At 44.3% G+C, this 16887-nt stretch overlaps 8 non-coding genes across 8 annotated transcripts; all 8 read left to right on the top strand.

The window, feature by feature from the left end:
- Nucleotides 1–8746: 8746 nt before the first annotated feature.
- TRNAR-UCG (transfer RNA arginine (anticodon UCG)) lies at nucleotides 8747–8819 on the top strand. The gene has a single exon. It is a non-coding gene; the product is annotated as a tRNA-Arg (tRNA).
- An 801-nt stretch (nucleotides 8820–9620) lies between these two features.
- On the top strand, nucleotides 9621–9693 carry TRNAR-CCU (transfer RNA arginine (anticodon CCU)). The gene has a single exon. It is a non-coding gene; the product is annotated as a tRNA-Arg (tRNA).
- A 2235-nt stretch (nucleotides 9694–11928) lies between these two features.
- TRNAR-UCG (transfer RNA arginine (anticodon UCG)) lies at nucleotides 11929–12001 on the top strand. Its single transcript has one exon. It is a non-coding gene; the product is annotated as a tRNA-Arg (tRNA).
- An 835-nt stretch (nucleotides 12002–12836) lies between these two features.
- Nucleotides 12837–12909, top strand: TRNAR-CCU (transfer RNA arginine (anticodon CCU)). The gene has a single exon. It is a non-coding gene; the product is annotated as a tRNA-Arg (tRNA).
- Nucleotides 12910–13553: 644 nt separating this feature from the next.
- On the top strand, nucleotides 13554–13626 carry TRNAR-UCG (transfer RNA arginine (anticodon UCG)). The gene has a single exon. It is a non-coding gene; the product is annotated as a tRNA-Arg (tRNA).
- Nucleotides 13627–14427: 801 nt separating this feature from the next.
- Nucleotides 14428–14500, top strand: TRNAR-CCU (transfer RNA arginine (anticodon CCU)). Its single transcript has one exon. It is a non-coding gene; the product is annotated as a tRNA-Arg (tRNA).
- A 644-nt stretch (nucleotides 14501–15144) lies between these two features.
- TRNAR-UCG (transfer RNA arginine (anticodon UCG)) lies at nucleotides 15145–15217 on the top strand. Its single transcript has one exon. It is a non-coding gene; the product is annotated as a tRNA-Arg (tRNA).
- Nucleotides 15218–16738: 1521 nt separating this feature from the next.
- On the top strand, nucleotides 16739–16811 carry TRNAR-UCG (transfer RNA arginine (anticodon UCG)). Its single transcript has one exon. It is a non-coding gene; the product is annotated as a tRNA-Arg (tRNA).
- Nucleotides 16812–16887: the final 76 nt, after the last annotated feature.

Genomic DNA, 16887 nt, shown 5'->3' with positions numbered 1-16887 from the left:
GCCTTTCCCGACTTAGTTATTTCCAGTCTCGAATAGCTCCAGCGATTCCCAAGGCCCTAGGCCTCTTCACTTTCCTATTGGTATCTCTTATACCACTTTCTTAGTATATGGTTTAGGTGGCCCCTAGGGCTCATCCATATTGTGCAACTTTTGTGTATTTTAAACTGTCTTGTGATTTAACGCTTGTGCTTCTGTGCTCATAAAGAGTCCAGGGGATTTTATAGTTAATAAATCAATATATATTTTCAATATATATCTGTGTGGTGTCCCTTTCATTTGGTATTCAAGGGGGTTGTGTATGGTATAACAGCTGGCTTCACATGCCTTTCAGAGTTTAGCCTAAGACTGCTTTGTCCACGTTACCACTAGGATAACTGGTCTACAAGGTTGAATTACAACCATCATCATAAGGGTTGCTTGGCATGGTACAAAGTGATCACTAAGAATTAGTGAGCATTATATACCAGGCCAACTTCTCACATTGGTGAGCAGCGGATTGGGATCTGAGCTTGCTGTTGTTTTACCATTACAATCTTTGAGATTATCATTTGAAAGATCATACAGGTACCTGCTAGGTACATATAAAACAAGACTAGTATACTTAAGTTCTACTGAACTTAGTTGTTGTAGAGCAAAGGGAGTAGCACACCCTAGCTACAACTACTAGATAGGTTTAGTAGGTAAACACCAGTGTAGGTAGATTGCAACACATCCACCCACACTAGAGCAATGTCTGGAGCAGAGGGGTCCAGTGGACTTACTCCTGTTGAGAGTGACCCTCCAAGGGCACCATCCAAATTTGCTATTTTTTCCTTTAAGGAATTAAGACAGCTTTGTGTCTTAAGGGGTCTGAAGACAGGGCCTTCCCCTACTACAGACCACCTAAGAGAGCTCTTAGACCAGTCTGAGACTCTAAAGCCCTCTAAGGCAAACCCCACAGGGGAAGCTGAAGGAGGCCATCCTTCAGAGGATGACACTGTAGACACCCCTGCCCCTATCATCCTGGTAGATGAGGAGGCCTCCACCACTGGAGCTCCTCAGGTAGATGTAGAGGAAGAAGAAGAGGAGGAGGAGGTGGAAAGCAGTAAGTCAGATGATGACAGAGATAGTCAGGTGCTGGTCAGTAGACTGAACCAGGCTAACTTAAGCTTACTTGGGAATGAATCAGGTAACAACCCATTCAGACCCCCAGGTGGACTTAACCAGGAGCCTAGGAGGAGAAGGACTCACTCAGGTGACTCTGACAACTCTCATGCTTCTAGAGGTTCTCATCGTCACTCCAGAAGGAGGATGACTAGCCCTCAGAGAAGGGAACATGAGACCAAATTGAGAGAATCTCAAATTAGAGAGGCTGAATTGAGAGTCCAGAGACAAGAGTTAGAGATTGCCCTGGCCCAAGAGAAACTTGCTAGAGCAAGACAGCCTAGAGAGAGTGGGGTAATAGAACCCACTGGTGGCAGCAATATCCACAAGGATAAAGACAGGTCTTTTGATAATAGAAACCTGAGTAAGATTTTGCCCCCCTACAAAGCTGGGGATGATATCCATAAATGGATTACTGCAATGGAGAGAGCCTGCAGAGTACAGCAGATCCCTCAGGAGCAGTGGGCAGCAATCTTGTGGCTCTCCTTTGAAGGTAGAGGCCGAGACAGACTCCTCACAGTAAGTGATGGGGATTCTAGAAACTACCTGGTCCTGAAGAGTGCTCTGATTGATGGGTTAGGCTTAACCACTGAACAGTACAGGTTAATGTTCAGAGATACCCAGAAGACACAGACTCAGGACTGGTCTGAATTTGTTGAGTGTGCCACTAAGGCTCTGGAGGGATGGTTGCTGGGAAGCAAGGTTACAGACTATGAAGGATTGTATAATTTGCTGATGAGAGAACAAATTTTAAATAATTGTCAGAACCAGCAGTTGCATCAACATTTGGTTGACTCAGATTTGACCTCTCCCCAAGAATTGGGAAAGAGGGCAGATAAATGGGTAAGAACCAGAGTTAAGCAAAAGAACCAGAACCAGAACCAGGGTGGTGACCAGAAGAAAACAGACCATAAGGGTGGGGAGCAGAAAGCTAAAGACCAGAAGTCTTCAACAGGGCCCCAAACTGAGACAGAGGGTGGGTCCCAAACTTCCAAGAAGAAGAAGAAAGAAGGTCAGAAGAAACCCTGGTATAAAACTTGTAAGAACACCTCTCACTGGACAAGTGAGTGTAAAAAGGGTGGAGCCCCCAGCACTGCAGCCCCTAAGGCACCTGCACCCACTAGTACAGTTAGCAGTGCTGGTCCTCAAGCCAAGGGTTTAGTGGGTATCACTTTGGGAACTGAAGGAGATTCTGACCTAGTCAGAACCCTTACACAGGCTGTTCTGGTTTGTGAAGGGGACATAGATTTGACCCCTGACATAAGTCCCAGTAACCTGGGCAAATACAGACAGACACCTTTGATCAACAACAAAGTGGCTCAAGCTTACAGGGACACATGTGCCAGTGTCACTATTGTGACACCTAACTTTGTGGACCCTGGACAATACAAGCCAGGCGATGATTACCTGGTGACCAATGCCAGCAATGTCACTACTACACATAGTGTGGCACTTGTTAACTTTTCCTGGGGAGGGGTAACTGGCCTAAAGAAAGTTGTGGTTAGTGCTGATCTCCCAGTAGAATGTTTGTTGGGCAATGACCTGGAGAACTCTCTATGGTCAGAAGTTGAGTACAGGACTCATGCAGAGATGTTAGGGATATCATCACATGTCCTTGCTGTGACCAGGTCACAGGCCAAAAAGTGCCTCTCTGAACCTCAGGTCTTGGATCCTGGAACAATGGACCAAGTACCTTCCAAGAAGAAGAACAGGAGGGTTAAGGCTGCGCCTTCCCAACTGCCTACAAGTGAGGATCAGGCTTCACAGGAAACTGATCTTGAGACCCCTGAAGGAACTGTCCCTGAAGAACTTGAACCTGATCAGGTTGAGTTTCTGGGGACAGGGGGACCTTCTAGGGCAGACTTGGGGCAGGCTCAGTTAACCTGTCCTTCTCTTGAACCCCTCAGACAGCAGGCTGCTGCTGAGGCTGCTGGGAATGCTCAAGGCGCCCATAAAGTATATTGGGACGATGGACTCCTTTATTCAGAGGCTAGAGACCCCAAGCCTGGTGCTACCAGGAGGTTGGTTATACCTCTGCAATTTAGGGGCTTCCTACTCACCTTGGCCCATGATATTCCTTTAGCAGGACACGTAGGCCAGAACAAGACTTGGGACAGGCTTGTCCCTCACTTTCACTGGCCTCACATGTCTGAAGACACCAAGGAGTTTTGTCGCTCCTGTGAAACCTGCCAAGCCAGTGGTAAAGCAGGTGGAACAACAAAGGCCCCCCTGATACCACTACCTGTGGTGGGGGTCCCCTTTGAAAGAGTGGGGATTGATATTGTTGGTCCAATGGATCCCCCTACAGCATCTGGGCACAGATTCATACTGGTGGTAGTGGATCAAGCCACCAGGTACCCAGAGGCAATTCCACTTAGGACCACAACAGCTCCTGTTGTGGCCAGGGCCTTACTTGGAGTTTTCTCCAGAGTGGGGTTTCCTAAGGAGGTAATATCAGATAGAGATACCTACTTCATGTCTGGATATTTGACAGCTATGTGGAAGGAATGTGGTGTCAACTACAAGTTCACCACTCCTTATCACCCACAATGCAATGGGTTTGTTGAGAGATTTAACAAGACCCTAAAGGGCATGATTAAAGGATTACCTGAAAAGCTCAGGCGAAGATGGGACATCCTTCTGCCCTGCCTTTTGTTCGCTTACAGAGAGGTCCCTCAAAAGGGGGTTGGCTTCAGCCCCTTTGAATTGTTGTTTGGGCACCCTGTAAGAGGACCCCTGTGTCTAGTGAAGGAAGGATGGGAGTTACCTCTCAAAAAGCCTAAACAGGACATAGTGGACTATGTACTTGGTCTCCGCTCCAGGATGGCAGAGTACATGGAAAAGGCATCTAAAAACCTTGAGGCTAGCCAAGAATTACAAAAAGCTTGGCATGACCAAAAGGCTGTCCTTGTTGAATTTCAGCCTGGACAGAAGGTATGGGTGTTGGAGCCAGTGGCCCCAGCAGCACTCCAAGACAAATGGTCTGGACCCCATACAATTCTGGAAAAGAAGGGAGAGGTTACCTACTTGGTGGACCTAGGAACTCCCAGGAGCCCCCACAGGGTGCTCCATGTGAACAGATTGAAGGCATATGTCAGCAGGGCAGACATGGGCTTGCTCATGGCTACAGATGAGGGACAGGAGGAAGAGAGTGACCCTCTCCCAGACCTGCTCACTCAGAACCCTGAGGATGGCTCAGTTGATGGTGTGGCCTTAGGTGGCAGCCTCACTGAACATCAGCAACATGACTGCAGACAAGTTCTACAGGCATACAGGCATATGTTCTCCTTGACACCCAGTCAGACTAACTGGTGTACACATGTGGTGGACACTGGTGACAGTCTTCCTGTAAAGAGCAAGATTTACAGGCAACCTGACCACGTCAGGGACTGTATAAAGACTGAGGTGCAAAAGATGCTGGAATTAGGTGTCATTGAGCCTTCAGAGAGCCCCTGGGCTAGCCCAGTGGTTCTGGTCCCCAAACCTCACACCAAAGATGGCAAGAGAGAGATGAGGTTCTGTGTGGATTACAGAGGACTCAATGCTGTCACCAGGACAGATGCACACCCTATTCCAAGGGCAGATGAGCTCATTGACAAGTTGGCTTCTGCCAAATATTTGAGCACATTTGACTTGACAGCTGGCTACTGGCAAATCAGGTTAGCTGAGGAGTCTAAAGCCAAGACAGCATTTCCTACCCCTAGTGGGCATTATCAGTTTGTGGTGATGCCCTTTGGTTTGAAAAATGCACCTGCCACCTTCCAAAGGTTGGTGAATCAAGTCCTCACTGGGTTGGATGACTTTTGTGCAGCTTATCTGGACGATATTGCTGTCTTTAGCTCCACCTGGGAGGATCACCTGGTCCACCTGAAGGAAGTGCTTGAGGCTCTGCAGAAGGCAGGCCTCACTATCAAGGCAACAAAGTGCCAGATAGGGCAGAGCAAGGTTGTATACCTGGGCCACCTTGTAGGTGGAGGCCAAGTTCAACCACTGGAGAGTAAGATCCAGACCATCAAGGACTGGTCCCCTCCAACTACCCAGACTCAGGTCAGAGCTTTCTTGGGCCTGACTGGGTACTACAGGAAGTTTGTTAAGAACTATGGGTCCATTGTGACTCCTCTTAATGATCTGACATCCAAGAAGATGCCCAAAAAGGTTCAGTGGACAGAAATCTGTCAAAAGGCATTTGATGACCTGAAGAAGGCCATGTGCTCTGCACCTATCCTGAAGAGTCCTGACTACTCAAGAGAGTTCATTGTCCAAACAGATGCTTCTGAGTTGGGAGTGGGAGCAGTGCTTTCACAGCTTAATGTAGATGGCCAGGACCAGCCCATTGCTTTCATTAGCAGAAGGCTGACCCCCAGAGAGAAACGTTGGTCAGCTATAGAGAGGGAGGCCTTTGCTGTGGTGTGGGCCCTGAAGAAGTTGAGGCCATACTTATTTGGTACTCACTTCAAGATTCAGACCGACCATAAGCCCCTCCTATGGCTTAATCAGATGAAGGGTGAAAACCCCAAACTACTCAGGTGGTCCATTTCCCTACAGGGGATGGACTTTACAGTGGAGCACCGCCCAGGGACTGACCATGGCAACGCAGATGGTCTCTCCAGGTACTTCCACTTAGAACATGAAGACACAACTGGTCAAGGTTAGTCTAATGTCCCTGCGTTTGGGGGGGGGGTTATGTAGGAGAGTAGGGTCTGCTATCCTATGGTCACCCCAAATTTTTGCTTTTTGCTTCACTGGTTTCTGACTTAATGTGGCTGTGGGCCTGCTAATCAGACCCACAGCCTGCTGTTCTCTCTCTAAATTACTGCCAATGCACTCTAGGTGCATTACGAATTGGAACGGGTTCACCTTATGAGCCCCTGTATAAGTGCACCCTAGGTGCCCAGGGCATAGGTGCATCCAAGGCCTACCAGGGGCTGCAGCATGTATTGTGCCACCCCTGGCCTGGCCTCCATATTTGACACAACTGGCTGATCACTCAGCTGGGGTAAGTCGGTGTAACCACCTCTTACTTAGGTACAGTATGTCTGTGCCTAACCCTAAACTGGACACATATGTTCCTATCAGCCACTCCTATGGAAGGCCTCATCAATCCTGGAGGCAGAGTGCTTGGAAATATGTGAGATGGTGCTCTGGCATGAGCTGAGCCTGTCTGCAGCTGTCGGGAACCACTCCCTAAGCTGTTCCGGGATATTGCCATACCATATACTCTTAAGTGCATTATAATCCTCGCGGTTAAATGCTATCTTTGGTTTGGCTTTATCAAAACATGTCGAGTAAGGTGTCATACGAATTGGAATACTATCCCCTCGCCAATTCTGGCGACGGGGATAGCATTCCACCCTTCTAGAGGGATACGACATGTGTGTAACCTCAACCCCGGTTAAAGTTAAACAGAGCCTCAGCATCACAAAATGGACGCTACCACCACAGACACAAGTCTGGCCTCCTGCTGCTGACCGAAACTCAGCAGATGGTGGCCTGGACAAAGGGTTTCCTGCCTTGGGAGGTGCGAGCACCACCCCAGACAGGATTTTGTGTACTGGGTAGGACAGGGCTGAATAGAATCAGACATGCCCGGGGCACACAAGGTGTCCCCGTGCATAGGCCAGTCCAAACCGGTTCTGGGGCCTTCCAGCCCCAGTCCTAGCGAGGAGCTGGACAAAGGAAAGGGGGTGTAACCGCCCCCCTTCCTGGTTCCTCCCAGAGGAGGGACCTAGTAGGTGATCCTCCCCTCAGATTGGGAATAAGAGCGGGAGCAGTGCCATTGCACAGCAGATCATCCTGAATCAACTTAAAACTAAGAAGACGACTGGACTTCGACATTCTGCTGCACAGAAGACTGAAGAAGAATCTCCCTTGTGGCCTAGGAGTGGCCACCCTGTGAACACAGGTACCAACCAGCGACCCGACGTCTGCTTTGCCGCCGCCTCCCGCCGGAGACCGAGCCCAGAGCCCGACAAGAACCAGACTCCCAGACCTCTCAGAGCCCGATCCACAGTCCCTGCAAGGAAGGGACCCGTGGAGGCACCGAGTGACGTGGGACCGGACCTCTTGGAAGACACTCGAAAAGCTGACTGCGCAGCTTCTGAGGCATCCTCGACGTTATGCTTTGGGGATTGAGAACCCCCACTAACGAGCAGCCCTTGCACCGAAGATCAGCCCTCCAGCATCTCCACGATCTGCGTGGGGCCCTTTTGCATTGTGCCACTCGACGCGCCATCCCGGCCACTAGCCACGTGGTCAGGGGCCATCTTGGCGACGAACCCGAAGATTTACACAGCAGGTCTGGTTGCTCCAGACCTACCCAAGCTCCTATAAAAAGGAGCACCCGCTCTGACCTTGCTGGTCCGAGTGTTAAGCATCTTTCACCTTCTGCCTGGCTTGCCTTTGCCAAGGCCTGTTTGCTCCGATCGAGGTGCCGACACCGCCAACAGCGAGAAGCCTGCGTGGGACAGCTCGTGACCGACTCCTGGACGTCCTCGACCCCGGGTATCCACGTGGCTGCAGAAAGAAGCTACCCGACAACGCCTGTTTGCACCCGACATCGCCTGGTTCCAATCTGGTTCCACGGTAGTCACTGGCTAGTGACTTTGAACATTGTCCCCTCTGCTTTCAGGTCTTCACATCTTCAGATCCACCCTTGGATCCACCGGAACTCTTCTCATCGAGCCGCCTGCAGCATCTTCAGCTCCAAGCACCATCGACCAGCGTGACTAAACCCGACACTACTTCGACCCTGTGCACCCGCTTCCTGTGGGTGAGGTAACTTAGCTCCGCCGGTGCTCCTGCACTGGTACACATCCCAAGGGCCTGTGTCTTAAGTTTCAGCTCCGTAGGTCACTCGGAAGGTTCCTAACTTTCTAACTTTGTGCTTTTTACGCACCATAGACTTTGTATTGAAAAGTGCGTGCACTTTGAACACTGCATCCGAGTCCCGTGGGCCTTTCCCGACTTAGTTATTTCCAGTCTCGAATAGCTCCAGCGATTCCCAAGGCCCTAGGCCTCTTCACTTTCCTATTGGTATCTCTTATACCACTTTCTTAGTATATGGTTTAGGTGGCCCCTAGGGCTCATCCATATTGTGCAACTTTTGTGTATTTTAAACTGTCTTGTGATTTAACGCTTGTGCTTCTGTGCTCATAAAGAGTCCAGGGGATTTTATAGTTAATAAATCAATATATATTTTCAATATATATCTGTGTGGTGTCCCTTTCATTTGGTATTCAAGGGGGTTGTGTATGGTATAACAGCTGGCTTCACATGCCTTTCAGAGTTTAGCCTAAGACTGCTTTGTCCACGTTACCACTAGGATAACTGGTCTACAAGGTTGAATTACAACCATCATCATAAGGGTTGCTTGGCATGGTACAAAGTGATCACTAAGAATTAGTGAGCATTATATACCAGGCCAACTTCTCACACAAAAGCTTATTGAACTGGTGACATTCTCATTATATAGATTCCAAAAGAGTGCTTTAATTGAAAGGAGCTGAAAAAACACAATGGGATGTAAACCTAAATACCTATGAATATCATATTTTCCATCCTTACATACCACCTACATTATAAAAATAAACACAGCAGGACATATGACCGCGTGGCCTAATGGATAAGGCGTCTTACTTCGGATCAGAAGATTAAGGGTTCGAGTCCCTTCGTGGTCGAGTTTTGCCAATGGTCACACAACTCAGCTTTCCATTCAGAATGGAAGCAGGCTCTTCCAATACTCTTATAGCCATCATGTTCTCATTCCTAATTATTCATGAAGTGGAGTACATACTGCACAGTCATTTTGATTGCATCTTCAGCCTAAAATCTTGTCCATGTTAGTGGCATTAAGAAGTGCTTCTATGTACACGCACTGAATATGTAATAGGGTTGCAGAATTTTGACTTGACAGAATGGGTTTTTAGCTTAAGGGTGTGTAGATGAAATGCAAGGTGTGTAAGTATGTGTTCATGGAGTGCCTCAAGTGTAAAATCTGTATGATTTGTGCAGTTAAAGTGCTAATTTTGCCTACGAGAAAGAAAATAACTACAGAAGAATTATAAAAGATTGGCACATTGGCTCCCTTTGCTGATGACACAGTTGGCTAATTTGTAAAGCATTGGTCTATTAAGTTGCAGTGTGTGGTTGAACTTGGTTAGGAGACTTGGTGCCTGTTTCTGTGTCCTGTTGAAGACAAGGACGGCTTGATACCACTGTCAAAGCCCAGTTTATTGAGAAAAGCATCCAGGAAAGAAGAAGTGTTGAGTCGAAAGTGGTTCTCCTCCAATTTCTCTCCACTTGCTCGAAATGCCGAGCCTCCATTATAGCAAAGAACAGAGTGTTAAAGTCGGGGATGGAAAAGGATGAAAATGGGAAGTTTACTTATGGAGAGAACTGAGAAATGTCCTGTGTGCAGACACCAGTGTTTGATGATTGAATACATTTAAATAATGCCTCTAGACTGCAAGTGTTTCTGTGCCTCAGTGGCCTAATGGATAAGGCACTGGCCTCCTAAGCCAGGGATTGTGGGTTCGAGTCCCATCTGAGGTGAAAACCAATTTCCACTCTTACTTTTCCAGAAAAATTGATATATTTATTACATGCTCCTGCTCAGAAGCTTATGTGGTATTAGGAACTTTGAAATGGTACCATTTTACTTTTGTACTCTTCAGAGTCATGTTGGTGTTCTGAAACTACAAAGTAGATTTTTAAACACCTATCTTTGTCAGATGCAACTTTGACCCGGCAGAAGATATTCCTTTGGAAAAAATGATTTGAATTGGATTGGTGTAACTTTTGTTTCTAGAGGTGGTGACAGGCTTTCAGCTACTTGAATAGGGCAAGTCAGGATTCATGAAACGTATACAACCTTTGAGCGTGTGTAATTTGGCATATCCAGAAAGGAGCAGTTTGTACTACTGTCAAAACAGTTTCTCTCCACTTCTGGAAATATCCAGAGCTATGTAAGGCATACAACTGAGCTTTAATCTCATGAAGAAAGAGGTTTAAATGCAAAAAAGAAAACAAAAGCTTATCGTACTGGTGACATTCTCATTATATAGATTCCAAAAGAGTGCTTTAATTGAAAGGAGCCGAAAACACACAATGGGATGTAAACCTAAATAACTATCAATATCATATTTTCCATCCTTGCATACCACCTACATTATAAAAATAAGCACAGCAGGACATATGACTGCGTGGCCAAATGGATAAGGCGTCTGACTTCGGATCAGAAGATTGAGGGTAGAGTCCCTTCGTGGTCGGTTTTTGCCAATGGTCACACAACTCAGCTTTCCATTCAGAATGGAACCAGTCTCTCTAAATACTCTTATAGCCATCATGTTCTCATTCCTAATTATTCATGAAGTGGAGTACATACTGCACAGTCATTTAGATTGCATCTTCAGCCTAAAATCTTCACCATTTTAGTGGCATTAAAAAGTGCTTCTATGTATACGCACTGAATATGTAATAGGTTTGCAGAATTTTGACTTGACAGAATGGGGTTTTAGCTTAAGGGTGTGTAGATGAAATGCAAGGTGTGTAAGTATGTGTTCATGGAGTGCTTCAAGTGTAAAATCTGTATGATTTGTGCAGTTAAAGTGCTAATTTTGCCGACGAGAAAGAAAAGTACTACAGAAGAATTATAAAGGATTGGCACATTGGCTGCCTTTGCTGATGACACAGTTGGCTAATTTGTAAAGCATTGGTCTATTAAGTTGCAGAGTGTGGTTGAACTTGGTTAGGAGACTTGGTGCCTGTTTCTGTGTCCTGCTGAAGACAAGGACGGCTTGATACCACTGTCAAAGTCCAGTTTATTGAGAAAAGCATCCAGGAAAGAAGAAGTATTGAGTCGAAAGTGGTTCTCCTCCAATTTCTCTCCACTTGCTCGAAATGCAGAGCCTCCATTATAGCACAGAACAGAGTGTTAAAGTCGGGGATGGAAGAGGATGAAAATGGGAAGTTTACTTATGGAGAGAACTGAGAAATGTCCTGTGTGCAGACACCAGTGTTTGACGATTGAATACATTTAAATAATGACTCTAGAGTGCAAGTGTTTTAACTGTGCCTCAGTGGCCTAATGGATAAGGCACTGGCCTCCAAAGCCAGGGTTTGTGGGTCGAATCCCATCTGAGGTGAAAACTAATATCCACTCTTACTTTTCCAGAAAAATTTATATATTTATTACATGCTTCCGCTCAGAAGCTTATGAGGTATTAGGAACTTTGAAATGGTACCATTTTACTTCTGTACTCTTCAGGGTCATGTTGGTGTTCTGAAACTACAAAGTAGATTTTTAAACACCTATCTTTGTCAGATGCAACTTTGACCCGGCAGAAGATATTCCTTTGGAAAAAATGATTTGAATTGGATTGGTGTAACTGTTGTTTCTAGAGGTGGTGACAGGCTTTCAGCTACTTGAATAGTGCAAGTCAGGATTCATGAAATGTATACAACCTTTGAGTGTGTGTAAATTGGCATATCCAGAAAGGAGCAGTTTGTACTACTGTCAAAACAGTTTCTCTCCACTTCTGGAAATATCCAGAGCTATGTGAGCATACAACTGAGCTTTAATCTCATGAAGAAAGAGGTTTAAATGCAAAAAAGAAAACAAAAGCTTATCGTAGTGGTGACATTCTCATTATATAGATTCCAGAAGAGTGCTTTAATTGAAAGGAGCTGAAAAAACACAATGGGATGTAAACCTAAATAACTATGAATATCATATTTTCCATCCTTGCATACCACCTACATTATAAAAATAAGCACAGTAGGAGATATGACTGCGTGGCCTAATGGATAAGGCGTCTGACTTCGGATCAGAAGATTGAGGGTTCAAGTCCCTTCGTGGTCGGTTTTTGCCAATGGTCACACAACTCAGCTTTCCGTTCAGAATGGAAGCAGGCTCTTCCAATACTCTTATAGCCATCATGTTCACATTCCTAATTATTCATGAAGTGGAGTACATACTGCACAGTCATTTAGATTGCATCTTCAGCCTAAAATCTTGTCCATTTTAGTGGCAATAAAAAGTGCTTCTATGTACACACACTTATTATGTAATAGGTTTGCAGAATTTTGACTTGACAGAATGGGTTTTTACCTTAAGGGTGTGTAGATGAAATGCAAGGTGTGTAAGTATGTGTTCATGGAGTGCCTTAAGTGTAAAATCTGTATGATTTGTGCAGTTAAAGTGCTAATTTTGCCTACGAGATAGAAAAGTACTACAGAAGAATTATAAAGGATTGGCACATTGGCTGCCTTTGCTGATGACACAGTTGGCTAATTTGTAAAGCATTGGTCTATTAAGTTGCAGAGTTTGGTAAGCATTGGTCTATTAAGTTGCAGAGTTTGGTTGAACTTGGTTAGGAGACTTGGTGCCTTTTTCTGTATCCTGCTGAAGACAAGGACGACTTGATACCACTGTCAAAGCCCAGTTTATTGAGAAAAGCATCCAGGAAAGAAGAAGTGTGGAGTCGAAAGTGGTTCTCCTCCAATTTCTCTCCACTTGCTCGAAATGCAGAGCCTCCATTATAGCACAGAACAGAGTGTTAAAGTCGGGGATGGAAGAGGATGAAAATGGGAAGTTTACTTATGGAGAGAACAGAGAAATGTCCTGTGTGCAGACACCAGTGTTTGACGATTGAATACATTTAAATATTGCCTCTAGACTGCAAGTGTTTATCTGTGCCTCAGTGGCCTAATGGATAAGGCACTGGCCTCCTAAGCCAGTGATTGTGGGTTCGAGTCCAATCTGAGGTAAAAACCAATATCCACTCTTACTTTTCCAGAAAAATTGATATATTTATTACATGCTTCCACTCAGAAGCTTAAGTGGTATTAGGAACTTTGAAATGGTACCATTTTACTTCTGTACTCTTCAGAGTCATGTTGATGTTCTGAAACTACAAAGTAGATTTTTAAACACCTATCTTTGTCAGATGCAACTTTGACCCGGCAGAAGATATTCCTTTGGAAAAAATGATTTGAATTGGATTGGTGTAACTGTTGTTTCTAGAGGTGGTGACAGGCTTTCAGCTACTTGAATAGGGCAAGTCAGGCTTCATGAAACATATACAACCTTTGAGCGTGTGTAAATTGGCATATCCAGAAAGGAGCAGTTTGTACTACTGTCAAAACAGTTTCTCTCCACTTCTGGAAATATCCAGAGCTATGTAAAGCATACAACTGAGCTTTAATCTCATGAAGAAAGAGGTTTAAATGCAAAAAAGAAAACAAAAGCTTATCGTACTGGTGACATTCTCATTATATCGATTCCAAAAGAGTGCTTTAATTGAAAGGAGCTGAAAAAACACAATGGGATGTAAACCTAAATAACTATCAATATCATATTTCCCATCCTTGCATACCACCTACATTATAAAAATAAGCACAGAAGGACATATGACTGCGTGTCCTAATGGATAAGGCGTCTGACTTCGGATCAGAAGATTGAGGGTTCGAGTCCCTTCGTGGTCGTTTTTTGCCAATGGTCACACAACTCAGCTTTCCATTCAGAATGGAAGCAGGCTCTTCCAATACTCTTATAGCGATCATGTTCTCATTCCTAATTATTCATGAAGTGTAGTACATACTGCACAGTCATTTAGATTGCATCTTCTGCCTAAAATCTTGTCCATGTTAGTGGCATTAAGAAGTGTTTCTATGTACACACACTGAATATGTAATAGGGTTGCAGAATTTTGACTTGACAGAATGGGTTTTCAGCTTAAGGGTGTGTAGATGAAATGCAAGGTCTGTAAGTATGTGTTCATGGAGTGCTTCAAGTGTAAAATCTGTATGATTTGTGCAGTTAAAGTGCTAATTTTCCCTACAAGATAGAAAAGTACTACAGAAGAATTATAAAGGATTGGCACATTGGCTGCCTTTGCTGATGACACAGTTGGCTAATTTGTAAAGCATTGGTCTATTAAGTTGCAGAGTGTGGTTGAACTTGGTTAGGAGACTTGGTGCCTTTTTCTGTGTCCTGCTGAAGACAAGGACGGCTTGATACCACTGTCAAAGCCCAGTTGATTGAGAAAAGCATCCAGGAAAGAAGAAGTGTTGAGTCAAAAGTGGTTCTCCTCCAATTTCTCTCCACTTGCTCGAAATGCAGAGCCTCCATTATAGCACAGAACGGAGTGTTAAAGTCGGGGATGGAAGAGGATGAAAATGGGAAGTTTATTTATGGAGAGAACTGAGAAATGTCCTGTGTGCAGACACCAGTGTTTGACGATTGAATACATTTAAATAATGCCTCTAGACTGCAAGTGTTTCTGTGCCTCAGTGGCCTAATGGATAAGGCACTGGCCTCCTAAGCCAGGGATTGTGGGTTCGAGTCCCATCTGAGGTGAAAACCAAAATCCACTCTTACTTTTCCAGAAAAATGTATATATTTATTACATGCTTCTGCTCAGAAGATTATGAAGTATTAGGAACTTTGAAATGGTACCATTTTACTTCTGTACTCTTCAGGGTCATGTTGGTGTTCTGAAACTACAAAGTAGATTTTTAAACACCTATCTTTGTCAGATGCAACTTTGACCCGGCGGAAGATATTCCTTTGGAAAAAATGATTTGAATTGGATTGGTGTAACTGTTGTTTCTAGAAGTGGTGACAGGCTTTCAGCTACTTGAATAGGGCAAGTCAGGATTCATGAAACATATACAACCTTTGAGCGTGTGTAAATTGGCATATCCAGAAAGGAGCAGTTTGTACTACTGTCAAAACAGTTTGTCTCCACTTCTGGAAATATCCAGAGCTATGTAAAGCATACAACTGAGCTTTATTCTCATGAAGAAAGAGGTTTAAATGCAAAAAAGAAAACAAAAGCTTATCGTACTGGTGACATTCTCATTATATCGATTCCAAAAGAGTGCTTTTATTGAAAGGAGCTGAAAAAACACAATGGGATGTAAACCTAAATAACTATGAATATCATATTTTCCATCCTTGCATACCACCTACATTATAAAAATAAGCACAGCAGGACATATGACCGCGTGGCCTAATGGATAAGGCGTCTGCCTTCGGATCAGAAGATTGAGGGTTCGAGTCCCTTCGTGGTCGGTTTTTGCCAATGGTCACACAACTCAACTTTCCATTCAGAATGGAAGCAGGCTCTTCTAATACTCTTATAGCCATCATGTTCTCATTCCTAATTATTCATGAAGTGGAGTACATACTGCACAGTCATTTAGATTACATCTTCAGCCTAAAATCTTGTCCATTTTAGTGGCATTAAAAAGTGCTTCTATGTACACGCACTGAATATGTAATAGGTTTGCAGAATTTTGACTTGACAGAATGGGTTTTTAGCTTAAGGGTGTGTAGATGAAATGCAAGGTGTGTAAGTATGTGTTCATGGAGTGCGTTAAGTGTAAAATCTGTATGATTTGTGCAGTTAAAGTGCTAATTTTGCCTACGAGATAGTAAAGTACTACAGTAGAATTATAAGGGATTGGCACATTGGCTGCCTTTGCTGATGACACAGTTGGCTAATTTGTAAAGCATTGGTCTATTAAGTTGCAGAGTGTGGTTGAACTTGGTTAGGAGACTTGGTGCCTTTTTCTGTGTCCTGCTGAAGACAAGGACGGCTTGATACCACTGTCAAAGCCCAGTTTATTGAGAAAAGCATCCAGGAAAGAAGAAGTGTTGAGTCGAAAGTGGTTCTCCTCCAATTTCTCTCCACTTGCTCGAAATGCAGAGCCTCCATTATAGCACAGAACAGAGTGTTAAAGTCGGGGATGGAAGAGGATGAAAATGGGAAGTTTACTTATGGAGAGAACTGAGAAATGTCCTGTGTGAAGACACCAGTGTTTGACGATTGAATACATTTAATTATTGCCTCTAGAATGCGAGTGTTTATCTGTGCCTCAGTGGCCTAATGGATAAGGCACTGGCCAACTAAGCCAGGGTTTGTGGGTTCGAGTCCCATCTGAAGTAAAAACCAATATCCACTCTTACTTTTCCAGAAAAATTGATATATTTATTACATGCTTCCGCTCAGAAGCTTAATGAGTATTAGGAACTTTGAAATGGTACCATTTTACTTCTGTACTCTTCAGAGTCATGTTGGTGGTCTGAAACTACAAAGTAGATTTTTAAACACCTATCTTTGTCAGATGCAACTTTGACCCGGCAGAAGATATTCCTTTGGAAAAAATGATTTGAATTGGATTGGTGTAACTGTTGTTTCTAGAGGTGGTGACAGGCTTTCAGCTACTTGAATAGGGCAAGTCAGGATTCATGAAACATATACAACCTTTGAGCGTGTGTAAATTGGCATATCCAGAAAGGAGCAGTTTGTACTACTGTCAAAACAGTTTCTCTCCACTTCTGGAAACATCCAGAGCTATGTAAAGCATACAACTGAGCTTTAATCTCATGAAGAAAGAGGTTTAAATGCAAAAAAGAAAACAAAAGCTTATCGTACTGGTGACATTCTCATTATATCGATTTATAAAAGAGTGCTTTAATTGAAAGGAGCTGAAAAAACACATTAGGATGTAAACCTAAATAACTATCAATATCATAGTTCCCATCCTTGCATACCACCTACATTATAAAAAAAAGCACAGTAGGACATATGACCGTGTGGCCTAATGGATAAGGCGTCTGACTTCGGATCAGAAGATTGAGGGTTCGAGTCCCTTCGTGGTCGGTTTTTGCCAATGGTCACACAACTCAGCTTTCCATTCAGAATGGAAGCAGGCTCTTCCAATACTCTTATAGCCATC

Source organism: Lissotriton vulgaris, chromosome 5 (assembly GCF_964263255.1).
Source record: "Lissotriton vulgaris chromosome 5, aLisVul1.2, whole genome shotgun sequence".
NCBI lineage: Eukaryota > Metazoa > Chordata > Amphibia > Caudata > Salamandridae > Lissotriton > Lissotriton vulgaris.
The sequence above is the reverse complement of the archived record's forward strand: the minus strand, read 5'-3'. Positions and strand labels throughout refer to the sequence as shown.